This window comes from Dendropsophus ebraccatus, chromosome 13 (genome assembly GCF_027789765.1).
Source record: "Dendropsophus ebraccatus isolate aDenEbr1 chromosome 13, aDenEbr1.pat, whole genome shotgun sequence".
In the NCBI taxonomy this organism is placed as follows: domain Eukaryota; kingdom Metazoa; phylum Chordata; class Amphibia; order Anura; family Hylidae; genus Dendropsophus; species Dendropsophus ebraccatus.
Window position 1 is genome coordinate 46,161,362 of NC_091466.1, and position 21,445 is coordinate 46,182,806.

The 21,445-nt window shown below is 45.3% G+C and overlaps 1 long non-coding RNA gene across 1 annotated transcript; it reads left to right on the forward strand.

Moving 5' to 3' along the window:
- Window positions 1-963: 963 nt before the first annotated feature.
- Window positions 964-12,042, forward strand: LOC138771528 (uncharacterized). Its single transcript, XR_011359638.1, has 3 exons — window positions 964-1,091; window positions 11,906-11,927; window positions 12,023-12,042. It is a non-coding gene; the product is annotated as an uncharacterized lncRNA (long non-coding RNA).
- The last annotated feature ends 9,403 nt before the right edge of the window (window positions 12,043-21,445 follow it).

Sequence of the window (21,445 nt, forward strand, 5' to 3'; positions counted from 1 at the left end):
GGGCCAATGAGACTATTTAGAGACAATTCTGAGACCATTTAGAGACAATTCTTAACCAAACAAATCTGCACCACAGAAAATAGACCATGCTTATCCCTGATAGTAAATTGCACTTTAAATAGAACAGTCTATTCTTGCCAAAGCAGAAATAGACCACATCTAGAAAAATCCCCTGTTGATAAATTTCCCCCAATGTCTACTTTAACCATATCCATTATGGCCCCTATACCCAGATACAGTGGCCCCTGAAGCCAGAAACAATGCCCTATGTAGCTAGAGAGGCTCTCTGTAGCCATATACAATAACATTAGTAGTTAGATAGGCCCCCTGTAACCAGATGCAATGCCCCATATTGTCACAGGCTGAAGTGTATTGAGTGTAGGAGACTGGACTTCTCTATACACATATGTGTTATAATGGCTGCCTATGGCAAACTGTGCACAATAGTCAAGATGAACATAAACACTAAACCCCAAAAGAGACCTGAACCCTACACAGGCAGAGCAGGCGGGAAAGTAGTGGCAGATATGTAATAATAATCACTTATTACCCTTATATAAAACTATTAATAAAATAGTAATTATATGGGAAAAACTATTCTTATAGGAAGGGACTGGAACCTTTTATCAAATAAATGTTTTTGTTTTTTTGAGCAACATTAATCAAATATCAGTATAAATCATAATAAAATACTACAGCCGAGCGCATAGACCAAGATTTTATTCACACTAATTCCTGCCAATGGCCGACTGTTCATTGTTTGGTTAGTACAAGTGTTTGTTTCAAGATGTTTAAATAAAGATTATTGAAAATCATGATGTAATTTGTTTACAAACCGGACCCTTCAGAGCTTTATTAGGAGTTGGACTGTAAGTACACACATCCATTGGCTCCTGGTATTTTTTTGTTATTTTCTATTTTTAATCAGTTTTCTCCATGTAATCTTTAATTCTCTCACACACATAGGCGATTTGTGCAAGATTGGTGACAGAAGGAGTTTTGGAGACATGGAGGAAGAGCTGACCATCATCTACAGCGAGGAGGACCAGTTCGTGGAGGATACGGACTTTCCCGTTGTCTACGAGGAACATGTGAGTGAGAATTCCCCATCCAGTATAGCAGGGTATAGCAGATAGGGTTGTATAGAGATGGGGTTGTGTACATAGTGGGATGTCCTGTCCAGGAGTATCTGTACCTGTAGATACTCCTCCCTGATCACATGACCACATAGGTGCCCCCCTCCCCCCATAGGAGACAATGGTGATGGGATGAGATGTGTAGAATGGGGAGCTATAAATACCTTACACCCTGTTACTTATTCCCCATGTTCAGCCATTTCCAACTGCCATTTTGCCATCTTCCATGCAGGGGGCGGGGCTTAGTTGGCCATGATAACTGCTGGGTGGTGGCTGTGGTCTATGGCCGGGCTCATGCACTGTGTGTGTTATGTGATCTCCAGCACCTCTGCGGACATAGGAAGGAATATACTCCTATAAGGTAGAGAGGGAAATCCCATAGCACACATACATGGGCCTGGCCTAAGACTTTATCCAGATGTGCAGTAATATGTGACAATGCTATCACTTGATCAGGATCTACTGTGTGATCTGTCAGGTTGAATAAAAATAATTATAATATATATGGTACAGTATGGGATTTGTAGTTCTGCAACCTGAAGCTCTCCTGGTTGCATAACTACAATCCCCATCCTCATGTTGTGGTGATGGGAGTTGTAGTTATTCAACCAGGAAAGCTCCAGGTTGCAGAACTACAACTCCCATGATCATGGTGTGGTGACAACACTTTATGGGAGAAAAACAAACAAAAAGAAAAAGTCTGAAGGGAAAATGCTCAGCACATCCGAAGATCATATACAAGATATTCTTTATTAAACATAGGTAAAAGCTGCTCCTGTGTTATTTTGTTGTGCAACTTGCTATATGTACTGGCGCACTGGAGTGTTGTTGTGTTTCCCTGCTGCTTCTCTAAATAAAGAATTTAATAGCTGGAGAGTCACAGAGGGGGTGGCAGGGAAGCCTGCAGTGATATCCTCCCCCATTACACAGCCACTGAGATGCTGACATGCAAGAGGGGTGCCGCTGGACATTGTCCCTCTACGGGCTCTACAGGAAGACAGGGAAGCCTGGAGTGTAATCCCCCATCATACAGCACCACTGACAGCGTTGCTCGGTTTTGTCAAGGGGGAGGTGCCTTAAGGATGAACGGGGCCACCGCTGCTCTTGCACAATGTCCTGGGGATGGCCTATGGGGGGGGCACAACGACTGCTGTACATTCTCCGGGCTATACGGGCAGATGGGGAAGCCTGTAGTGGAATCCTCCTACCACCCCTCGCACAGCAGCACCTCCTCCGCATTGTAATGGGGGAGAGGATTCCACAACAGGCTTCCCTGTCTGCTTGTAGAGCCGGGACGTTGTCGAGCACAGCTATGGACCCCCGCAGTGCACAGCAGCCCGGCCATCCTCCATAGCGGCCGACAGACACAAGGCTGTGAGCGGTGAGGAACTGTGCCAGGTCACTCTCCGTTTGTGAGACAGCATGGAGCTCCGGATTTGCCGCAAATGGAGGAGAGCACTGGAGGAGAGCGCGCTGTAACAAATCCGGCATGGTACAACTATTTATTGATATGTAATTACAAAATCACCATGTCAGCAGGGTTCTGTGTATTGTCTGCTGGATACCTTCTAAGAAAACATTTACATTTTTGCATGATGACTGGTGTACTCCTTTAAATAAAAATAATTAAATTACTATATATATATATATATATATTAGAATGCACTCTGATTTATTATTAGGTGTAACATACATTTACTGGCAAATAGCTGCTATACTGTAGACCCCAAACTGTAAGAGCAACGCCTGCCTCAATGTCAAGCGGCGTTGACATGTCAATTCTTGGAGCGGAGGAGAGAGGAAGCGTGTGAGCCCTCTCATAGAGTCTCTGTTTAACACTGAGGCTTCTGTCACAGATCTTTGCTGCCCCGGTCTTGCAGGCCAGATGTGGCTCTTTTGATGGCCGCATCTGGCTCGCAGCTCGCTGCGACTGCCACTCCGCCTTACCTACTGCCTGCCCGGACGTGCTCCTCCAATCCAATTAGCACAGAGGGGGCCTGGGGCTGCTGCGGCAGGCCGTGGCGCATGTGTTGATTGGATGCGTGCACCACGGCCCGCCACAGCTGCCCCACGCTCCCGCTCTGAGCTGATTGGATTGGAGGAGCATGTCCGGGCGACACGTCAAGCTGCCGCTACTACCCATCTCGCAAGTGGAGGTTAGGAGGCGCAGAGGAGAAGCATGGGGGAGGCACATATGGCTGAGATGCGAGTGGACCACCCGCCACCATGCTCTCAAAAGGAGGCTGCCTGCTGCCAGACACTTTTGGATTGGGCAGCGCTGCGGCTGCAGCTCCTCTCCCAGCAGCCCGCCGTCTCCTGTGATCTTCCAGCAACGGCAGCATGGTAAAGAGACGCTGCATGCTCCGGAGACCGCACGCTGCCGGGAGAGAAGCTGCTGGGAACGGGTGACAGGTGAGGTTTTGTTTTTGTTTTGTTTTTTCTGGTGGGGAAGTGCGGGTGCTAGGCTGGTGTCAATAGAAGGGCACTGTACAGAGGGGAGGGTCTGGATTGGACTGGAGTGACTATATGAGGCACTATTGGGGCATATTGGCTACTATATGGGGGTATTAGATACTATATGGGGCACAATTGAGGGGTATTGGCTACTAAATGGGGCACTATTGGTGGGTACTGGATACTATATGGGCATTATGGAGGTATTGGCTACTATATGGGAGTATTGTCTACTATATGGGGCACTATTGGGGGGTATTGGATACTATATGGGGCACTATTGGGGGTATTGGATACTATATGGGGAACTAGATACTATACCGGGCGCTATGGGTGGATTAGATACTATACCAGGCACTATGGGGTATTGGCTACTATATGGGGCACTGTGGGGGATTGGCTACTATATGGGGCACTGTGGGGGGATTGGCTACTATATGGGGCACTAATGGGGGTATTGGATACTATATGGGCCACTATTGGGGGGGATTAGATACTTTACCAGGCACTATGGGGGGATTGGCTACCATATGGGGCACTGTGGGGGGATTGGCTACTATATGGGGCACTGTGGGGTGATTGGCTACCATATGGGGTACTGTGGGGGGATTGGCTACTATATGGGGCACTGTGGGGGGATTGGCTACTAAATGGGGCACTGTGGAGGGATTGGCTACTATATGGGGCACTGTGGGGGGATTGGCTACAATATAGGGCATTGTGGGGGGATTGGCTACTATATGGGGTACTGTGGGGGCATTAGCTACCATAAGGGGCACTATGTGTGTGTGTGGGGGTCAAATGGCATAGTGTGTATGTGTGGGAGGGGGTCAGGTGTGGTAGTGTGTTAGTGGAGGGGGTCAGGTGGGGTAGTGTGTGTGGGGATGGTGGTCGGGTTAATTGCGGGTTAACAGCAGAGGGGGCATTATTACTATATGGAGGGTACAGCAGGGGGCATTATTACTATATGGGGACACAGCAGGGGGCATTATTACTATATGGGGACACAGCTGGGGGCATTATTACTATCTGCTTATGACGGCACTCAGAGGGCCCATGCCCGTATGTTTTAGGACCCTAGCAATGCCCCTGTACTAAAGTATATGACAATCTTACCATATGTATACTGCTTGTAGATCAATGGTAGTCTGCTCATCCCGAAGGTGCAGGGTAGGAGGATAGAGATAGTAGGGAGCACCTATGTCCCTAATAGGCCCTATGTCAGGTGCACCAAACTACCCCTGCTTGCTAAGGGACTTGTCGGGGTGTAAGCACCCTAATAAAAGCGACCCCTGCCCCGTCCAATTCCTCTCCAATGCCCTATGCTCACCCTATCATTTACTCCCAACAGGTTCCATCCACCAGGAATAGTCGGGGGAGATTGTTACGGCAGCTTGTAGCCGGCGCCAAAACAAAGACAGTTGTAAAAAAAATACACACAAAAAATGGCCCAAAAAGGCCAGTCACATGCCCTGGGTGTAGCATATGGCTCCACCCACATTAGGACATTTTTGCCCTGACAGGTCCCTGAGCGAGCAGGGGTAGTTTGGTGCACCTGACATGGGGCCTATTAGGTACAAAGCTGCTCCCTACTATCTCCATCCTCCTATCCTGCACATTCAGGATGAGCAGACCACCATTCATCTACAAGCAGTATACATATGGGGACTGGTCTATACCATGCAGCAATACTGGAGTTTTTGTTTTTTGGATACTTTGGGGAAATCCAGCCCAAATGTAGCACATCCTGCTTTGTCTTTAAGGGAACATTCACATGTACTGTGCTTGCTGCAGATTTTATACTGTGAATTTTATGTTGCAGATTTCTGCTGTGTACAGCCGCACAAACAATTGACTTGTCCATTATTTACGGCCGCTGGTGCAGGAACAACGGCCGTTGTTCGGACTGTGCACACATTGTAATGTATGACCATTCTGACGGCTGTACATTGAACAGATGTCTATGGTTAATTGGATTACAGGCACACCCAAATCTGCCCGCAATCCAAATAGAAATAAAACAGTGGCCGTTGTTTGACACTGCCAACAACGACCGATGTTTTAATAATAATAATAATAATAATAATTTTTGTTTAATAATAATTTTTGTTTATATAGCGCCAACAGATTCCGCAGCACTTTACAATTCTATGGTACATACATAGACAAAAAATCGACATTACAGAGAGATACATATAATTATCCATACATGAGGAGTGAGGTCCCTGCTCGCATGCATGAGCTTACACACTATCAGGAGGGGGTGCGAGACAGAATGGCAGAGGGGCAAAATGCATCATTGTTCTTATGGTCCGGCCATCATTATAAATAAGGCAGTGCAGGTAAGGGTGGGTGAACCTGTCACCAGCCAATGCATGCATGCACAGGTCTAAGTGCTTAAATGCTTGGTGTGTGTGTGTATGTATATATGTATGTATGTATGTGTGCGTGGTGGTAGGTGTGTGTGTGTGTGTGTGGGGGGGGGGGGGAGGTTGAGGGTAGCAGTCAAAATTAGGGAACCTGGTAAGCCTGCTTGAACAGATGAGTTTTGAGGGCACGTTTGAAGCTTTGGGTATTGGTGGTGAGTCTGACAGTCTTGGGTAATGCATTCCATAGAACTGGTGCAGCTCGGGTGAAGTCCTGGAGACGGAAGTGAGAGGTGCGGATTAAGGTGGATGTTAGTCTTAAGTCATTAGAGGAGCGTAAGGCACGGGTAGGGCAGTAGACAGAGATGAGGGAGGAGATATAGGGAGGTGCAGCACTGTGGAGAGCCTTGTGGGTGAGCAGGAGGACTTTGTATTGTATCCTGTGTTTAACAGGGAGCCAATGTAGTGACAGGGGGGAGGCATTGGTATAGCGGCTGGACATGGGGATAAGCCTGGCCGCTCTATTGAGAATGGACTGGAGAGAGGAGAGTTTAGAGGAAGGGAGGCCGATTAGTAAGGAATTGCAGTAGTCAAGGCGGGAATGGATCAGAGCGACAATAAGAGTTTTAGCAGATTCGACAGTAAGGAAGGGATGGATTTTAGAGAAGTTTTTTAGATGCAGATTACAGGAACGTGAAAGAGATTTAATATGAGGAGTGAAGGACAGATCTGAGTCAAACATAACCCCAAGGCAGCGGGCTTGTTGTGTAGGGGCCATGGTCGCACCACAGACAGAGATGGAAATGTCAGGTGGAGGGTGTTTAGCAGAGGGAGGGAAGACAAGAAGCTCAGTCTTAGAAAGGTTTAGTTTTAGGAATAGGGAGGACATAGCGTTAGAGATGGCAGACAGACAGTTACTGGTGTTCTGTAGAAGTGCGGGGGTGATATCACGGGAGGAGGTATAGAGCTGGGTATCATCAGCATAGAGATGGTACTGAAAACCAAACTTACTGATGATTTGTCCGATGGGTAAAGTGTAAAGTGAGAAAAGGAGAGGGCCCAGGACTGATCCTGAGGAACCCCGACTGTAAGGGGGAGGGAAGATGAGGTGGAGCCAGAAAGTGATACGCTAAAGGAGCGGTCAGAGAGATAGGAGGAAAACCAGGAAAGAGCAGAGTCCTTTAGGCCAATAGAGCGGAGCGTGGAGAGGAGGAGCTGGTGGTCTACAGTGTCAAAAGCTGCAGATAGGTCCAGGAGAATGAGCAGGGAATGGTCACCTTTAGATTTGGCGGTGAGGAGATCATTAGAGACTTTAGTAAAAGCAGTTTCTGTAGAGTGGTGAGGACGGAAACCAGACTGAAGGGGATCAAGGAGAGAGTTGTCAGAGAGGTAACGGGTTAGGCGGGAATAGACCAGACGTTCCAAGAGTTTAGAGATAAAAGGGAGATTAGAGACAGGTCGATAGTTGGCTGCACAGGAGGGGTCTAGGGAGGGTTTTTTCAGTAATGGAGTGATGGTGGAGTGTTTGAAAGTCGAGGGGAAGATGCCAGAGGAGAGGGAGAGGTTGAAGACTTTAGTAAGGTAGGTAGTGACAACAGGAGAGAGAGACTGGACAAGGTGTGAGGGAATAGGGTCACTAGGGCAGGTGGTGGGGCGAGAGGAGGCTAGGAGTCTGGAGACTTCCTCCTCTGTCACTGGCTCAAAGGCTGAGAGGGATGAGGAGAAACAGTGAGAAGGAATAGGATTAATATTACCTGGGGAATGGGAGATGATCTCCTGGCGGATTGTGTTTATTTTACCCTTGAAGTAGTTGGCTAAGCCTTCAGCACTGAGGTTAGTGATGGGTGTCTGAACTTTGGGTTTAAGGAGAGAGTTGAGGGTATCAAAGAGACGTTTTGGGTTATGGGAAAGAGAAGAGATCAGAGTGGTAAAGTAGGATTGCTTAGCAGAGTGAAGAGCTGAGTAGTAGCTTCTAAGCATAGACTTATAATGTAGAAGGTTGGCTGTTGTCTTGGATTTCCTCCACAGATGTTCAGCACACCTAGAACACCGTCTAAGAAAACGAGTTCTGCATGTGTTCCAGGGTTGTGGCCGTCTGTGTCGGGCTGTTTGGGGTATAAGGGGTGCACGTTTGTCCAGAGTGGTTTTGAGGGTGTCGTGGTATTGTTTGGCAGCAAGATTAGGACAGGAGAGGGAAGAGGTGGGGGGCAATGATGACTGTACGGTATCTAGCAGTTGTTGGGTGTCTATAGCACGTAAGTTCCTATATGTGAGTGAGTGAGTGAGTGTTTTGACTATGTGAGAACGTTGCCTTACACAGTTTGATAAATCTGGGCCATAGCTGCTCCCATCCATAAACAGCGCCACTACTGTCCCCGGTTTTTCTGTGGTATTGCAGCACATTTTCTAGTGAAGTAAATAAAACTGAGTTGTAATACCACATAACACCTGAGGATAAGCATGGCGCCGTTCTTGAAATAAATCAGAAATAAATAAATACATACATTTATAATTCAGGATAACTCACATAACCCCCTAGATCTAAGATAAAAGCTTACACTGATTTGTTAGTTTATTGTCCGCATTTTTCAAACATAAGTGACAATTATAATTGTAAATTATACCACAAATAGGGTGTGCAGTATATAGGAGAGTTTTCTATGCAACAGAGTGACACAATATGACAGTATATTACCCCAATGTGTACTGGATGGGATTCTAATAAAATTATCCACAGACACTGATTACTCATCTACCTTCATTATATTCATCTGCGGCGCTGGTTTGGGGAATTTGTATTTTTTATTGATATTCCGTCACCATTTTGATGGCCGCCATATTGGATCAAGGGCAAGTTTTCCAATGGGAAGGTGGTCATGTAGCATATAAAAAAAAAAAAAGAATTTTCTCAGAAATGGATTGCCTCAATCAGGTTTGCAATATCTCTCTTGTTCAGATATCTCATTTTCCCGTTTGTAATTGTATTTTTCAATAAAGGAAATAAAAAACAATTGGCCAAGAGAAAGATGGCAAAGGTATAAGTAGAAGTATGAGTGTAAAAAACTAGAAATACCTTGCGTTGAAAAGATACTTCACGGGGGGCGTGGCCTGCGCTCGAGGAGACCAGACGTGTCCTGCTTGAGCTCCGGCGTTCCGGGACATTATTGGCGACTTTACAGCACGGTTCCTGTCCATCTTTGGTCTGGAGACCCCTGAAAGACCCCTCTGCCCCTCTAGATGTCTTCTACATCCAGGAAAGCCTCGGCGGCAGCTCGGAGAAGAAAGTTATCTTCTCTCCCGACGGCCGGAAGAAAACAAGATGGCGCCGGCTTCATGATGGACTGCTGGCGGGAGGCCCTGTATTCGGAGGTACTTGAATCGTTGAGTCCTCCGTCCCCTCTCGCACCTCCAGCTCCTGGCCAAGCGACGGGAGAGACAGACAGCACACCCTCCCGTGCGGCTAAACGGAGGACCCGAAAGAACAGGCAGGTGCATTCACGGCTTCACAGCGCGGATGTCGGGGCCTCCGGTGCGCTACATTGCCATTCTCGCCCGTCGGAAGAGTCTTCGCAGTCCGCTTCCTTTTCATCAGCTGCTGAGGCTCCGATTTCTTCTGCATCTTCTATTGCGGACCTTTCCTTGCTGTTCTCAGACGGCATGAGTGTCCCTGGGAGCCCGGACTCTGATCCCCCGCTCGTGGTGCCACTGTCATCTGCGGCCTCTGAGGCTATCGCACCGCGGAGTGTCAAGGGGACTGGGATTCTCTCCCCGATGGCTCCTGAGTTCTACCATGGGCTCCCTCCGGGCACCCTAACATCTGTTATTGACTCTCCTCCTCTGATGGGGAATCCTTCATTGCCTCCTGATTTGCATTCCTGCCCTTCTTCATCACTACAGCCACCTTCATCTGTCCCGATTTCGGCGATTTTGCTCGAGGTGCAGAAGGACACCGACAGGCAACTGGACTGCATGCCTCCATTACCGGTCCCCCTATTCAAGGAATGGCTTATAGCATTTAGGAACTCTTTATTATTGGGGATAGACCGGCTTTTTTCCTCTCTGTCTTCCCCGGTGAGAGCGGTGGAAGACAGAGCTCTGATGGCTGAACTTAAGCTGAGCGAGACTATTGAGGCACATAACGCTTTGTCGGAAGCGTGTAGGAAGCTGGAGGAGGAGACTTACATGTTAAAAGCTAAACTTATGAGACAGGAGGACTTCAACAGACGGAACAACCTTAAACTTCGCAACATTCCAGAGTCGGTTGCTCCATCAGAGTTGCCTGCTTTTATTCAATCCCTGATTAAGAGCTCATTACCTAATATACCTCATCGAGAACTGACTGTGGACTGGGTGAGGAGAGTTCCCAGACCCCAACACCTTCCTGCTTCATCACCCAGGGACACCCTTGCAAGGCTCCACTTTATGCATGTAAAATCCGCAATTTTGCAACTATCTAGAGAGGGCAGAGGGCTGCCTGAGCAATACCGGGGCATTGAAGCATATGCGGATCTTTCCCCGGAAACTTTACAAGCGCGGAGATCCTATGTTTCCATTACCAGGACTCTTCGGTCCAAAAACATTCCTTATAGATGGATTAACACGGCTCAATTGATGGTCGACTACAAGAACGTTAAACATCATGTCACTACAGTAGAGGATGGGCAGAAACTACTTACTGCCTGGAACCTGGACTAATTTGTCTCTTTCTTTTGTCTACTTGGACACTTTCTGGTTTCCTTGCTAGGCTGGACTGTTACTACTCGTGCCATCTTTTGCCGCAGGTGCCCCTTGAGCCCCTCGGCACATATAAGTGTAGCGACTATTCGCTAGTCTATACAGCTTATGCTTTGCATCCCAGTGATAGCAGCTTTCCCCGTATTGGTGAGCGTAATACTGAGCATTGTCTCTTTTCTCGCCATTTCAGCTATCTTTCTAGCTTCTCTCTACGTATTGGGATACATAACTATAGCTACATACAGCTAACTAGGTTTCTCGTAATGATTTAGCGTTGTATAAGCTACTATGTTTACCTCTATTTGCTTTTGCAGCTTATTGTACGCAACTCATATATCTTCTGATAGCACATGCCAGCGTTTGCAATGCTATGTTATACTATGCTATATCAGTGAATGTTATTGAAAAAATTTGCAAATAAAAACTTATTGAAACAGAAAAGATACTTCACACCTGTTCACAAACATAAGTGTGCCGGTTCACAAACAGACACCCAGCTAGAAAAGAGTGGGGTCCTACTAGCCAGAGCTCCGATTCTGCAGATTATTGCTCCTTGTAATAAAGACAACGATCGACTGATTGGTTATTTTTGGTCCTGACCTACAAACATTGGCCGCCGACTGCGCATCACTACGTGTAATAACGATGCACGGCCGATGGCTGATGACTGTATAAAGAAAATAATAAAGTATATACATACCTCTGCCCGCTCCCCGATGCTTCTGCCCGCTCCCCGATATTTTCCTGGCTTCTGCCCGCTGTCCGCAGCTGCCGGTGCAACTTCACAGACCGTCTCTAGATTTCCACCGGCGGCTAAGGACAGCGGGCAGAAACAATGAAGATACTGGGGAGCAGTATGCAGTATGGATCCCGCTGTCTGCCCTCTCTGTGGAAAAGGTAGAGACAGCCCCAGGACCACATGGAAAAACATAGATATCATCCACATGGTCCTCGGGCTGCCCCCCACCTTCTCCACAGAGTGGACTGACAGCGGGATTACAAATCTGACCATTCTGCTTCATAGCTCACTAAATCAGCCCTCCGTGTGTTTTTGGAAGAAATGACTGTGTGTGTAATCCTGGATGAGCACTGTAATAGTGCCCCCACCTACACCCTATCCCATCCAAGCACATAGGTCAGATGGGCACAGAAGGAGGTCTCATGCTCAGCAATATACCAATGTCCTCTGCTTACTCTCTCTATTTCCTATTTCAGGCTGGACTGGATGACGGCGAGGGTGAGTTTTGTCTATAATATCTCTATGTATCTATGTATCTCTACAATGTATAAAGCAGTTCTCTAAACTAATGGTTTTCTATTTTTTTTCTTTAGATGAAGAATCGGATTTCGGGTGAGTAAATCTAAACTGAAGATGTAAAACTTGTGTGACCCTATAATTCCTCCCCTATAGACCCCGATCATCACTGATGTCTCTAATGTGTTACTGGTTTTCACTATCTTCTCTATTCTATCACTAACAGGAGCGACATCGAGGACATTGAGGAGGATTCGGACGATTGGGAGTAAGTATCTCATAGTATCGTCTTAAACAACAAGCCTATAAAAATAACAGGTGTTAGGAGCTTTTTTTGTTGTTTTTTTAAGGGGTAATTCAGCAAAAAAAAAAAAAAAATCTTTCAAATCAACTGGTGTCAGAAAGTGCCAGAGATTTGTAATTTACTTCTATGAAAAAAATAAATCTCCAATACTTATCAGCTGCTGGATGTCCTGCACGAAGTGGTGTATTCTTTCCAGTTTGACACAGTTGCTCTATGCTGCCATCTAAGTCTGGGACAGGAACTGCACTGTAGCAAATCCCCATAGAAAACCTTTCCTGCTTTTCAGACTGGAAAGAATACCACTTCCTGCAGGACATTCAGCAGCTGATAAGTAATGGAGGACTTGGGGTTTTATAATGGAAGTAAATTACAAATCTCTAAACCTCTGGCATTTTTCTGGCACCAGCTGGTTTGAATGAAAAAACTGTTTGCTGAACAATCCTTTCTACTCCCTTCTTATTGGTGAAGTTCTGCCAGAAAACTGATGTCTCTAATGTGTGTTTGGTTCTCACCATCTTCTCTATTCTATCACCAACAGCAGCGACGACATCGATGAGCGTCTGGAGGATTTGGAGTAAGTATCTCACAGTAAAATACTATAGTAATATAATCAGTTACAGACATGTCCGCAGGGGGATCACGTATCAAACAACAAACCTATGAAAAACAGCATTTTAATCTTTCAAATCAACAGGTGCTACAGAGTGCCAGAGATTTGTAATTTACTTATAAATCTCAACTCTTCCAATACTTATCAGCTGCTGCATGCCCTGCAGGAAGTGGTGTATTCTTTCCAGTCTGACACAGTTCTCTCTGATGCCACCTCTGTCCATGTCACGAACTGCCCAGAGCAGCAGCAAATCCCAATAGAAAACCCTCTCCTGCTCTCCAGACTGGAAAGAATACACCACATCATGCAGGACATACAGCAGCTGATAAGTAATGGAAGACTTAAAGAGGACCTGTCACCCCCCGCGCCGGGGTGACAGGCTCCCCACCCCCAGATAGATCCCCTTATACTTACCTCATGTCGCCGAGTCCCGCTGCCGGAGCCGGTCCCGGGACGGAGATATCCCGGTGAGAAGCCGGCAAGCGCGCTGTGGAGATGAGTCCAGCGTCCATAGAGAATGAATGGAGCCGGACTCATCTCTGCTGCGCGCGCACGGCTCCATTCATTCTCTATGGACGCCGGACCCATCTCCACAGCGCGCGCGCCGGCTTCTCACCGGGATATCTCCATCCCGGGACCGGCTCCGGCAGCGGGACTCGGCGACATGAGGTAAGTATAAGGGGATCTATCTGGGGGTCGGGAGCCTGTCACCCCGGCGATTTAAAAGAACTTTTTCTTTTATTTTTTAATGATACATTACTTGCATTGTTTTCTAGCAAACCTTGCAGCATTTTGTTTGAATAAAGTGTTTTTCTTGGTCTGATTTTTATGGTGTTTTCCCCCATAGCAGAGCATGTGATTCATTGGTTTCCCTTTGAGGCTGGGTTTACACATGGCAGTTTTTTTTGGAAAGCTGCTATTGCAGTTTTTAAGCCAAAACCAGAAGTGGATTCAAAGTAATGGGTACAATAAAGGAAGCGCTTATATGTCTCCGACCTGCCGGATCCACTCCTGGCTTTGGCTCAAAAATTCCAGTGGCAGATTTCCAAATAAACTACCTTGTGTGAAACCAACCTCAATCACATGAACTGTAAAGTAAAAAAACAAAACCTTTTTTTTCTTTACAACGAATATCATTGCATATCAACAATCAAAAATAAATATACAAAAATATAAATACCATCCATCCATTTGAAGACCCTCCCCCATCACCCCCCCCCCCCACACGTTTCCATATTTGTCCCCTCAAAAAGTCTATAAGTGCGTGTGACTCAATTGTAAAAATAGAAGTATCCTTTGTGCTTTCGAAGGCGCTTTTTATCTGAAAATCCCAGAATGTGTGTCCATCGTGCACTCCATATCTCGCCTGCATTGCTGAAAAGCCAATCAAAGTGCCTCGATGAGTTATGTGACTTAAGTGCCTAACTCCTTTGTTAATCCAAAATTGTCAATCTATTATCTTTGTAAATTCGTGACATTTTGTATTCCCCCAGATTGGCGTAAACTCTAAACTGTTTTTAATCTTACATAGGCGTTTGACCACTTTCCATGGTCTAGTGTACAATTTAACATAAGAAAAGAAACCTAAATTATCCCCCTTCAACAACTCTCCTTCTAAACTTTCCAAGATATTTCCATTTGGGACAGCTTCTTGGAGGATATATCTGACTGTAGGGGAGAGGACGCCCCGCATCAAGTCCTGTAACTTCATTGCTAGAAAATATAGCCGAAAGTCTGGCATGCTCAGCCCACCTTCCCCCTCTCTCTGTACCAATAGCTGATATTTAATCCCCACTTTTCTCCTCCCCCATATCAGACTATTAATAAGAGCAAGTAGCCTTCTAAACCACCGATCCTGGATCCAGATTGGAGCCTCAACCTCAATCACATGAACTGTAAAGTAAAAAACTAAAACCTTAACAAAACACACAACACATATGTAAAGAATAGACGCCATACCTAGAGCACACACCAAGGTCCCAAAGTGACAAAAAACACCAAGTAGACAAAATCATTGATTGTGGTGACTTTCACACCTCATCCCAAATACCCAGTACAGCGCATTTATAGTCAGATCATCTGGTCTAATAAATCTGGGCCAGTGGATTTCCAATGTATATGTTTCTATAAAACCTCTCCCAACATGCAGCACTTGGAGGACTGACTAATATCCCGTGCAATAATTTTTTTTATTATTATGTAATAGGTGGAAAATGGCCGTGATGGACGCCCCGTGGATTTTCAGGTAATTACACTTCATTAAAACAGCAGAAAAAAATCAAATAAATCATTTTTACAATAGTTTTCTCCCCCGCTCACACACATCTCTGTCCATGCCATAGACTCCATTCTATGGTCGGGTGGATTCCGCAGTCCACACGAACAATTGACTTGTCAATTCTTCGAGCGGATGGCGGAATCTGACCGACCATAGAACGGAGTCTATGGCACGGGTGGAGATGTGTTCCAGCGGCTGTGGTGTAATCCGAAGCGGGTTACTAGTAAGTAATTGAAGAGGAAAGTTTTCTGCTTAAAATTCATCTATTCACCTCTGGCAGAATAGGAACAGAATTCAAGCAGAATTCAAACCCCATTGAATTCTTTAGGATTTCCCTGGAGGAATCGGCCCAAAAAATTGACATGTCAATTCTTTGTCGGATCCGTGGCAGAAAATTCTGATTGAAAATTCTGCTGTGTGAATAACAGAGCGGAAATCCCATTGAACACAATAGAACATTGCTCTATTCATATTTTATGGAAAGAATTTCAAGCGGAAATTTAGGGTGTGTTCACATTATGGAATCTGTACGGATAACCTGCCATGGAATACACTGCTCGCATCTCCTCCTGTTCCATTGAATCCATATTATGGTCTGGGGATTCCGCCATCCGCATTAAGAATTGACATGTCAATTCTTTGGGCAGATGTCGGAATCCGCCCGATTATAGATGGAGTCTATGGGACAGGTGGAGAGGCCCACGGGCGCATCCTGCTTCAAATTCCTGGCCTATTCCTCAATGTGCACATCCCCTTAAGGGGAAAACTGGCAGTGATGACAAGGGGTTAGTAAATATCCTGATGGATTTCATGTTCTTATTGAGAGGTCACAATAAATAACATTTTCTGAAAGTTTCAAATGGGACCAAGTAACAATCATCCTAACCAACCCGATGTTCTCTGTTACAGAGACGACAAGTACCCGCTCTACAGTTGGATCCCGAGCCTGGAGACCATCGTGTAAGTATGAAGAAGCAGCAGAGATATAATCATCCATCTACATGATATCACAATATGAGTCCATTTATATCTGTGTTCCCCACCAAATACTCACATCTGTATATTCACATATCCCCAAAACTATGGGGCAGATTTAACACACGATTTGGTTTCTGATCTATATACAGGGAGACTGACGAAGAAGAGGACGAGGCAGTGGACATCCCCTGGTGAGGGCTCAAAGAATTATATTTTCTATTTATTTTAACTGCATCTTCCCGTATAGACTCCGATCATCGTGAAGATGTCTGTAAATATCATTATTGTCTTTTATTAAAGGGGTACTCCGGCGCGGGGGTATTTTTCAGATTCAGGCCGGGGAGGGGGTGGTTATGGATGGCGGAGGTCACTTACCTCCCCGATTCCAGCGCCAGGTCCCGGATCGCGCCGCCCTGTACACTTATTCCGCAGCCACTCCATGGTGTGAGCTGCCACATGAGACGTGACGTCTCCAAGCAGCTTACCCATTCATCGTCTGTAGCGGAGTTCCGCCTCGGCCGCTGAATGGGTAAGCTGCTTGGAGACGTCACGTCTCATGTGGCAGCTCACACCATTGAGCGGCCGCGGAACGAGTGTAAAGGGCGGCGCGATCCGGGACCTGGCGCTGGAATCAGGGAGGTAAGTGACCTCCGCCATCCATAACCACCCCCTCCCCGGCCGTATCTGAAAAATACCCCCGGGCCGGAGTACCCCTTTAATGACGTTCTGCTAGAAAACTGTTGTCTCTAATGTGTGACTGGTTTTCACTATCTTCTCTATTTTATCACTAACAGGAGCGAGGACGACACCGAGGAGGACACAGAGGATTGGGAGTAAGTATCTCATAGTCTCGTCTTAAACGACAAGCCTATGAAAATTACAGTGTTAGGAGTTTTTTTTAAAGGGGTAATTCAGCAAAAAATTCTTTCAAATCAGCTGGAGCCAGAAAGTGCCAAAGATTTGTAATTCACTTCTGTTAAAAACATTTCCAGTACTTCTCAGCAGCTGTAGGTTCTGCAGGAAATGGTGTATTCTTTCCAGCCTGTTGCTTTCTGACATCTAAGTCTGGGAAAGGAACTGCCCAGAGCAGTAGCAAATCCCCATAGAAAACCTCTCCTGCTTTCCAGAATAGAAAGAATACAACTTCCTGCAGGACATACAGCAGCTGAGAAGTAATGGAGGGCTTGAGATTCTTTAATGGAAGTAAATTACAAATCTCTGGCACTTTCTGGCACCAGCTGGTTTGAAAGAAAAACTTTTTTGCTAAACTACCCCTTTAATTTTACATTAGTTGTATTTTTTCTCGCAAAATTTGTTGCATTTTATTTAAATGTAAAACTAAAAATGTAAAACTTGTGTGACCCTATAATTCCTCCCCTATAGACACCAATCATTGCCAGGATGTCTCTAATGTGTGTCTGGTTTTCACTATCTTCTCTATTCTATCACTAACAGGAGCATCATCGACGACATCGCGGAGGATTCGGACGATTGGGAGTAAGTATCTAAGTCTCGTCTTAAAAATTAGTGTAAGGAGATTTTTTATTTTTATTTTTTTAAAGGGGTAATTCAGCAAAAAAATTCTTTCAAATCAACTGTTGCCAGAAAGTGGCAGAGATTTGTAATTTACTTCTATTAAAAAAAAATCTCAAATACTTATCAGCTGCTGTATGTCCTGCCGGAAGTGGTGTATTCTTTACAGTCTGCCACAGTTGCTCCCTGCTCCCACCTCTGTCTGCGACAGGAACTGCCCAGAGCAATAGCAAATCCCCAAATAAAACCTCTCCTGCTGTCCAGACTGGAAAGAATACCACATCCTGCAGGACATTCAGCAGCTGAGAAGTAATGGAGGACTTGGGATTTTTTAATGGAAGTAAATTACAAATCTCTGGCACTTTTCTGGCACCAGATGGTTTGAAAGAAAAAAAAAATGTTTACTGAACTATTCTTTTCTTATTGGTGAAATTCTGCCAGAAAACTGATGTCTCTAATGTGTGTTTGGTTCTCACCATCTTCTCTATTCTATCACCAACAGCAGCGACGACATCGATGAGCGTCTGGAGGATTTGGAGTAAGTATCTCACAGTAACATACAGTATATTATAGTAATATAATCAGTCACAGACATGTCCGCAGGGGATCACGTGTTAAAAAACAAACCTATGATGATCAGCATTTTAATCTTTCAAATCAACAGGTGCTACAGAGTGCCAGAGATTTGTAATTTACTTAAAAATTTCAACTCTTCCAGTATTTATCAGCTGCTGCATGTCCTGCAGGAAGTGGTGTATTCTTTCCAGTCTGACACAGTGCCCTCTGCTGCCACCTCTGTCCATGTCAGGAACTGTCCAGAGCAGCAGCAAATCCCCATAGAAAACCCTCTCCTGCTCTCCAGACTGGAAAGAATACACCACATCATGCAGGACATACAGCAGCTGATAAGTAATGGCAGACTTGAGATTTTTTCATAGATTACAAATCTCTGGCATTTTCTGGCACCAGTTGATTTGATTTTTTTTTCCCCTTTTTTTAATGTTACTTGCATTGTTTTCTAGCAAACCTTGTGTAACCGGTTGCTTTTGATAATAGTCGCAGAAGGCTATAACCACACAGATTTATAGAAAAAAGAAGAGATATATTACAGAAAACAATACTTAGCTGCAGTTACAGATGGTACAGATTCATGGTTGTTCCTTCCACAATGAAACGGGGAGCCCCATTGTATATTATGGACTAATATACACCAATTCCGCGCGATGACAGGGTGCTGGGCACCTTCCATCCATGGTCCCAGCTGAGGCTGACTAGAAGCTACATACCCCCGATCTTTATAGTAATTTGGGTGGGGGGTGATGTGCTTCCAGAAATGTCTATGTAGACCACTGATGACCATGAATGGAAGTTTCCCAGGCCCTGTACATGTTTACCAAGCAAAATGTGGTTGTACAATTACAGCTACATGCATTTTGGCAATAACAACAACTGTGTCCTCCAATGTTGACATCTACCTATTCCCATGCACTTAGCTAAATACAAACCAATCCCACTTACACAGCAAGCTAAGATAGATAGATAGATGGATAGATAGAAGATAGATAGATACAAATAAGACATGAAAACACTACATTCCTTCCTATCACATGAATAAGACACTTTAATATTCTGAAATAAACCCATACGGTTACACCTTGCAGAATTTTGTTTGAATAAAGTGTTTTTCTATGTGTCTGATTTTTGTGGTGTTTCCCCATAGCAGAGCATGTGATTCATTGGTTTCTCTTTGAGGCTGGGTTTACACATGGCAGTTTTCTTTGGAAAGCTGCCATTGCAGTTTTTGATCCAACACCAGAAGTGGATTTAAAGTAATGGGTACAATAAAGGAAGCGCTTATATGTCTCCGACCTGCCGGATCCACTCCTGGCTTTGGCTCAAAAATTACAGTGGTAGATTTCCCAAAAAACTGTCTTGTGTGAAACCAACCTCAATCACATGAACTGTAAAGTAAAAAAACTAAAAAAATTAACAAAACACACAACACATATGTAAAGAAAAGACGCCATACCTAGAGCACACACCAAGGTCCCAAAGTGACAAAAAACACCATCCGGTGCTGCTCTTATTACACTGAGCGGAATCTGCCGGATCAGGACCATTCAGTGGATTATTGCTCCGTGTAATAAAGAGCGATCGTGTCTTTTGGTCCTGATCTAAAATCATCAGTCGCCGACTGCGCATCTCTACATGTAATAGTGATGTGCGGCTGACGGCTGATGACTATATATAATAAAGTATATACATACCTGCCACACTCCCAGGTGCTTCTGCCTGCTCCTCGGTATCATCCTGTTAGCAGCAGCTAGTAATGATGCGTTTACACAGGCAGATTTATCTGACAGATTTTGGAAGCCAAAGCCAGAAACAGACCATAAACAGGGAACGGGTCATAAAGGAAAGACAGATTTCTCCTCTTTTCAAATCCATTCCTGGCTTTGGCTTCCAAAATCTGTCAGATAAATCTGCCTGTGTAAACGCACCATAAGAAGCATTGGAGAACGTGGCAGGTATGTATATACTTTACATATTATTTTATACTAAAGGCAAGGGCTGCACGGACATCGATAACAATATATATATATATATATATATATATATATATATATATATATATATATACAGCACTTGCTGCACGATTATCGAGCTGTGTAATAGGCTCAGTAAATCTAGCAGATTGGTGCTCATTTACATTGTCAATCAGGCCGTATAACATGGTGCTTTGCCTGAACTAAGGGCCCGATTCCAAGGGCCGAGCAGGGCACGATCAACGATGTAAATGAGCGCGTTTACTGGGCCTATTCCACAGCCCGATGATCGTTGAGCGAGGGCTGCAGGGACATGGTTACCGATGTCCTTGCAGCCCTTGCACCATACATTACCTGGTAGGACTTCTCCGCTCCGTCTTCCTCCCCGGGTCCTGCGCGCTCTAGCTTCAGAATGGTCTATCAGCTGACAGGCCACTCGGCGGTCCCGGCCTGTGATTGGCTGAGCGCTCTCACAGCTGACAGGCCATTCTGAAGCTGGAGCGCGCAGGACTCGGGGAGGAAGACGGAGCGGAGAAGTCCTGCCAGGTAATGTATGCTGTGCTTCTCAAATCATCGGTCGCCCGCGGCGCACCGCTATTCCACCGTAGCGATGCGCGGTGGGAGACCGTTGATTTTAGGTCTGGCCCTAAATAAACGATCAGCCGATGACACGATCATCGGCTAATCGTTTTCTCTATTCCACCGAGCGATAATCGGCGGAATCGGGCCCTAAGTCTCTTCTATCATCATGACTGACGGCCAAGCCAAAACAATCAGTCAAGTTGATAGGGGAAAGGCTGGGGGGGGGGGGGGCTAGGATTGGAGCGAGGGGAGCAGTGGCACCTTACAGGTTAAGCCACACAGGAGGGATCTGATGCCTAGCAACATCCCCTTGGGTATTTAAAAAAATGTCCATTGGTTTAATATAAAAAAGTAAGAAGACTTTTTTTTAAGGTGAACTCACATATTGTACTTTATACATAGTTTGACCAAGATTTTGTGCCTTTTTTGGTCTAATAAATCTGGGCCAGTGGATTTCCAATGTACATGTTTCTATAAAACCTCCCCCAACATGCAGCACTTGGAGGACAGACTAATATCCCCTTTATAATATGCAATTATTTTTTTATTATTATGTAATAGGTGGAAGATGGCCGTGATGGACGCCCCGTGGATTTTCAGGTAATAACACTACATTAAAACAGCAAAAAAATCAAATAAATCATTTTTACAATAGTTTTCGCCCTGCTC